This window comes from Aegilops tauschii, chromosome 3, assembly GCF_002575655.3.
Source record: "Aegilops tauschii subsp. strangulata cultivar AL8/78 chromosome 3, Aet v6.0, whole genome shotgun sequence".
Lineage (NCBI taxonomy): Eukaryota > Viridiplantae > Streptophyta > Magnoliopsida > Poales > Poaceae > Aegilops > Aegilops tauschii.
Window position 1 is genome coordinate 55,461,135 of NC_053037.3, and position 5,806 is coordinate 55,466,940.

The following is a 5,806-nucleotide window of genomic DNA, read 5'->3' on the forward strand; positions in this document are numbered from 1 at the left end:
GGCGTCAAGGAACGACAGGAGGTCACACCCGGTAGTGGAGTCCATGATCTGGTCAATGCGCGACAAAGGGAAAGGATCCTTTAGGCAGGCTTTATTGATATTTGTATAATCAATGCACAGCCTCCACTTCCCATTTGCCTTGCACACCACCACCGGATTGGCCAACCATGTTGGGTGGAGCACTCCTCTGACCAAGCCTGCCGCTTCCAACTTCCTAATCTCCTCGATGATGAACTCTTGCTGCTCCAAAGCTTGCTTCCTGACCTTCTGCTTGACGGGCCGCGCATGAGGACACACAGCAAGGTGGTGCTCAATCACATCCCTAGGAACGCCGGGGATGTCAGATGCTTGTCATGCAAACACATCGACATTCGCCCACAGGAAGGCGACGAGCGCGCTTTCCTATTTGTTGTCGAGGGTGGAGCTTATAGTGAAAGCTCCGCCCGTGCCGTCCTCCGTGACGGGCACCTTCTTGGTCTCTGGTGGTGCAACCCTGAATTTCTTGCTCTTGCCGGTGGAGCTTTCTGGCACGTCCTCAATGGGAACGCAGCACTCTGAGGAGGCGCGTTTGCCGGAGTGGGTGCAAGAGGCTTGGCCAGGGCCAGAAGCCTTGCCGGCGACTAAGGTCTTGCCGGTCTTCATCCCCTCGGGGGCTCCGGCCAGAAACCTCCCGGTAGAGCTGGTTGGCATAGATGAGTGCATCCTTCTTGTCGGAGCCGACATTGATGATGCTCATCGGGCCGGGCATCTTCAGCGTGTTGTAGTCATAGTGTGATGCTGCCATAAACTTGGCCAGTGTTGGACGGCCAAGGATCCCATTATACGGCAACGGGATCTTGGCTACATGAAAAACGATCTTCTCTATCCTATAGTTCAGCTCACCACCAAATGTGTCTGGTAGTGTGATCTTACCCTTGGGCTAGCTTCTCCCTAGATTGATCCCTAGAAACGTGCCCGTCTCCTCGAGATCTCCCTTTTGGATTTGCAACCTCTTGATCACCTGGGGCAAGATCAAGTTCAGACCGGCCCCACCGTCAACTAGCATTTTCGTCACCTTGAGGTTGCGAATTGTTGGCAAAACCAACAACGGCAAGCACCCGACCGCGGTCGTGCGATCAGGGTGATCCTCGGCATCGAAAATGATAGGCGTGTTGGACCATTTCAGTGGCTTCTGGGCATCGATCGATGGCTCTGTCGCATTGATCTCACGCGCCCACTGTTTAAGCTGGCGGTGAGAAGGATGCAACGAGGGCCACCATCGATGCACATGGCTTCTGTGGCCTTTTGAAATTCTTGGTCACTAGACTCGCCGTCCTCTTCATGGTCATCATCTCCCTCGTTCTTGCCGCGGCCTCGAGCAGGCCTCTCTTGTTACTTTTCCTTGCCGCGCTTCTTGCCAGATCCCTCAAAAGCTGGCGGTCGTAAACTGAAATTAACGACCTTGTTCGTGATATGTAAAAGGTCGTTGATTCTTTGACCAAAATTTTGGTCACTAGCAGCCTCCCCACGCCACGTAGGATCCAGCGTGGCAAGCTGACGTGGATAAGATTCAGCCCGGTTGAATTGGGTGTCTATATGGGCCGAGTCCATTAATTCAGCCTTTTTAATATATATTTTTCTGTTAATTTTCGCTAGCTACATGGGCCTAGCCCAACAATTTGGCCTTTTATATTCTAGAATGCAGAATTTGCAGCAGGTCCCACTTGTCATGCTTAGCTCAAAATTGGTCCCACACATTAGAAATTTCGAAATGTGTCAAACAACCATTATAACTCCGACCAAACTTGTCAGGTTCCCATTTCACAGGTATTCAAATCACATACACAATCATTGTTTCGAACAGACGAGAGAGCAAATGAAATTGGTCCAAAACAATACTACATTAATCTATTACAATAGTTAAAGAATATTACAACCCAGATATGCCTACTACTGCCTACAACTACAACACATAATATGCTATTCTTTGCTGATATGCTTCACAGCTTCGGACATGGATTCGCACTTCACCTGTGCAAAAAATAAGAATGAACATATAAGAATAAGAATAGGTACAGAACATTAAACAGTAGCCAATGAGGGATCCAATAACTTATAATCAAGAATTGATAGCAAATGCCATGTACATAAATAGTATGACTAACACTAACCAGTATGCATTCATGGAGTGACTAAAATGTTCTCACTAGCTAGGAATTTTTTTGGTATATAATATACTGACATGTGCAACTCTCTAAATTGATCATAGAAATGAAAACTGTAAGAATGAGTTTTAGAATCCAGGCATGTCAAATTTTAAGCACCAGCAGAATAGATCTAACAAACCAGACCATGATCATCATGCATCGGGATTTATGGTTCTAGCAAAACAGTAAAGAGATGGACATACACGCATCAAGCATACTAGCTACTACATCACCATTCTCGTGACCAGACATCACCATTCACTAATAATTCCCATTGGGAGATCAAACTATGCATCCAACAAGCTACAGCAACAGGGAATGCAGAAAAATTATGACCTGAGATGACGAATCAACTGGGTGCATCTAAATTTGAACAACCACGGCAAGACAACAACCGCATACTAATGCGGCGAATCAAATCTGCACGCAGGAGCAGCCGTTCGTGGCATCCACATGAGGACGCGCAACATCAAGAACATGGCGCATGACAGCAACAGACCTAGAGATCTAGGACGGAGGGAGGGGGGAGCTTACACTTGCGGATGCGGGCGGCCGGGTAACCGCACGAGGAGCAGGTGCTCTTCTGGAGGTGGAAGCTGCAGAGGCCGCAACGGATGCAGAATTGAAGAGGGCCCTCATGTAGCAGTAGCAGCAGCAGCATGAAGAATTAAAGACCGACCAACAGAGCCTACAATGCAAACAGAGAGGCGTGAGGAAACTGAATCCAATCACATCAAATCAAATCAAGCTGCTGCACCTTGACCTTGAGGAAAACAAACCTCATCTCAGGGAAGAATAAGAAGAAAAATATATGGCTGCTGCTCCATGACCATGACCTTGAATTGTTGCTGCTGCACCAGATCGAGGAGGAAGAAGACCTGCAAAAAAAGCAATAACTAGCAATGCACAAGCATGAATTCATGGAAGGACGGATGCAAGGCCAAACATCCAGCATACTGTTTCTTAATGCCCCAGCTACTTAAAAACCCATGGTAGTTCTAACCATATTAAACTAAAGGACAAAGTGAAGTCATGATGAATTGATAGTTCCATCTTATAAAGCTTTCTGTTTAGCATATCCTAAATCACAGTCTATCTACCAATATATGAACTCTTTAGTTTTCAGAACCGAGGCTCACATATTTGGACTGATTTGTACACAGCCAAGAAAAACTTCTTACAAATAAATTCATGAAAGCATATCATCCTTTCAGTCCCTCACCATTATCTCCTAGTAGTATTACAGACAAACTAAATTTTACATAGGGAGGTTCAGATTATCTTCACTGTATTTTTAGTATTTTTTTTTACTTGAGACAAACTAAATGCTAATATCAATGAAAACAAGACTTGAACAGAAATAGCTATTGAAGAAACACGTTTATAAGATAGAATGAAAATGATTTACACCACAACATATAGTTCACATGTACTGGAGCTATCACAGAGACTACAGAACACACATAATGGTTCAGGTTACACTAATAAACAAAATTATACAAGCGACTAGACTAGTATCACAGATCTACAGAGTAGTACTAAACAGCTAAAAATAAGTAGTAGAAGTACCTAGTACAGGGAGCAAGTACTCTTAAAATCTGAATCTTACAGACTTATACAACACCGGGAAATTCAGAGAAGAAAGGGACAAAGAGAGATTACAGGAGGAGGTCGAGGATTATGCAAATTAACTGCCATGTTCCTAATGGACCCCTGCCTGTCCCCAAATTCGGGACTCGCTCACTTTCATATATACAAAACTGGGAGGTAGTTGTCTGTCCTCTTCCCAAATTTGGGACTCGCTGTTCAGGCATCCTATAATACAGCAATATATGCCCAGACAAGAAGTTGAAAAAATACTTAGAAAGAACTTTCACTTAAAAAGACACCCTGCCTATAATACTAGCTATACAAGCCCAGACAATGTGTTAAAAAATTCAGACAATGTGCCCAGTGATACTAGCTATATATGCCAGCCCTTGATTTCTGAACAAGGGTCCAATGATGCCTAACTTGCACAGGTAAACTACTAGCAGCCTGATGCTTGGAGATGCATGCAGTAGGCTGGTGCTGTAACTTCAAAAAGAAACGGCACGGAGCGCATCATGCAGTAACTTTGAAAGTCGAAAAGCTAAGATAACAACTAGATCTGCAGGGTCGTAGTTACTAGTTAGGCAGCTAGCTACAGGTGGATAGATAGATCACATGCGATCGCGGTCTTGGCTGGCTGCTGCCAGCTAGGCGCTGGGCGAAGCAGGCAATATGCATGGTGAGGGGAGGAGCAGCAGAGGCGGCAGCGGCCAGTGGGAGTCGCGCGGGGCACCAGGCACGGCCGCCCCTCTGTCTGGTGGGAGGCGTGGTGTGAGGAGGCTGGTGCTGATGGCGGCGGTGGCTGGAGATGGTGGCGCTGGTGGAGTGGTGGATGGAGGGGTGACGGAGGCGGCTCACCTCTCCTCGCCGCCGCCGGAGGAAGCAGAATGGTGGCCACACGTCGTGCACCTGCGCGTCTACCAAATTGAATCGAAGAGAACGAACATCATCAGCCTTCCAAATCAAATCGAAACGAAAAGAGGAAGAGACCACGTCCTGCACCTGCTTGGTCTGCCGGCGCGTGGCTGCGGGAGCCGTGGCGGATCTGAACCTGCTCGAGATGGTGGGTAGGTCGGAGCCCGGGGTTGGGAGGCGGTTATGGTGAAGGAGAGCTCGCCGACGGCGGTGCCTAGAAGGAGAAGGCGCCACGACCGTGGTGCCGCCCTAGCCGAGGCCGTGACGAAGGGGGACGTCGGCGAGGTGCAGAGCCCGAAGGAGCAGCGAACAGTGAAGGAGTCATGGCACAGCGTTGCATCAAGTGCTCGGAACGGCGGCGGGGATGTCGGCGAGCGCGACGCGGAGCAGGTAGGGAAGGCGCTCGGAGGGGAAGACGAAGAGGACGAGAGCGCGACACGGAGCCGGTAGGGGAGGATCTCGGAGGGGAAGATGAAGACGACGAGAGCGCGGCGGTCGGCGCCGGCGGGTGGTCGGCTGGGTCAGCGGTGGGTGGGTGAATCAGATCTAGGGATCGAGGGGGTAGCGGCGGGGGATCGGAGCTGGGGATCGAAGGGAGGGTGGGTTGGTGTGGCTGGCGGCGGGGGATCGAATCTGGGAGGTCGAGGGGAGGGTGGGTGGGTGGGTTAGGGTATTTGTTTTTCGGGAGAAGCTCGACCGTTGGATGAGTGCGCGATGGATGGCTCAGATTGCATTCAATTTGGTGATCCGCGTGAAGGCGGTTCCTCGCGTCTCATTGGCCGGTTGTTTCCCAATTGAATTCTCAAAAATTTAGACCTAGATCTATGATGTTTTTAAAAAAACATAACAATGGCAAAGTTTGTCAAAATGATCTTGTATTTTGCATAAGTTTGCATCATGGAATGGCAAACAATATTGCCAAATAGAGCTTTCATTTTCTTTGCACAAAAAATCATTTTCCATTTTCCGAGTGCATAATATGGTTTTTTGTGAATAACCTACCAAATATTTGTTCCAAAATAGCACCACTCTATTTTTCAAAAATATTAGAACACTTTATGTAAAATTTCTTGTATTTGGCATATTTCCAAGATTCAACCACTATTTGAGGGAGG

General features: G+C 47.8%; 1 long non-coding RNA gene across 2 annotated transcripts; it reads right to left on the reverse strand.

Moving 5' to 3' along the window:
• Nucleotides 1-1,743: 1,743 nt before the first annotated feature.
• Nucleotides 1,744-5,334, reverse strand: LOC109776825 (uncharacterized). Of its 2 annotated transcripts, XR_012204223.1 has the most exons (5): nt 4,779-5,334; nt 4,635-4,693; nt 2,966-3,064; nt 2,721-2,874; nt 1,744-2,010 (listed from the first exon to the last, which is right to left on the reverse strand). It is a non-coding gene; the product is annotated as an uncharacterized lncRNA (long non-coding RNA). The 2 variants fall into 2 exon arrangements; XR_002236148.4 differs by lacking the exons at nt 4,635-4,693; nt 4,779-5,334 and having other exon boundaries at nt 2,966-4,540.
• Between the last annotated feature and the right edge of the window lie 472 nt (nt 5,335-5,806).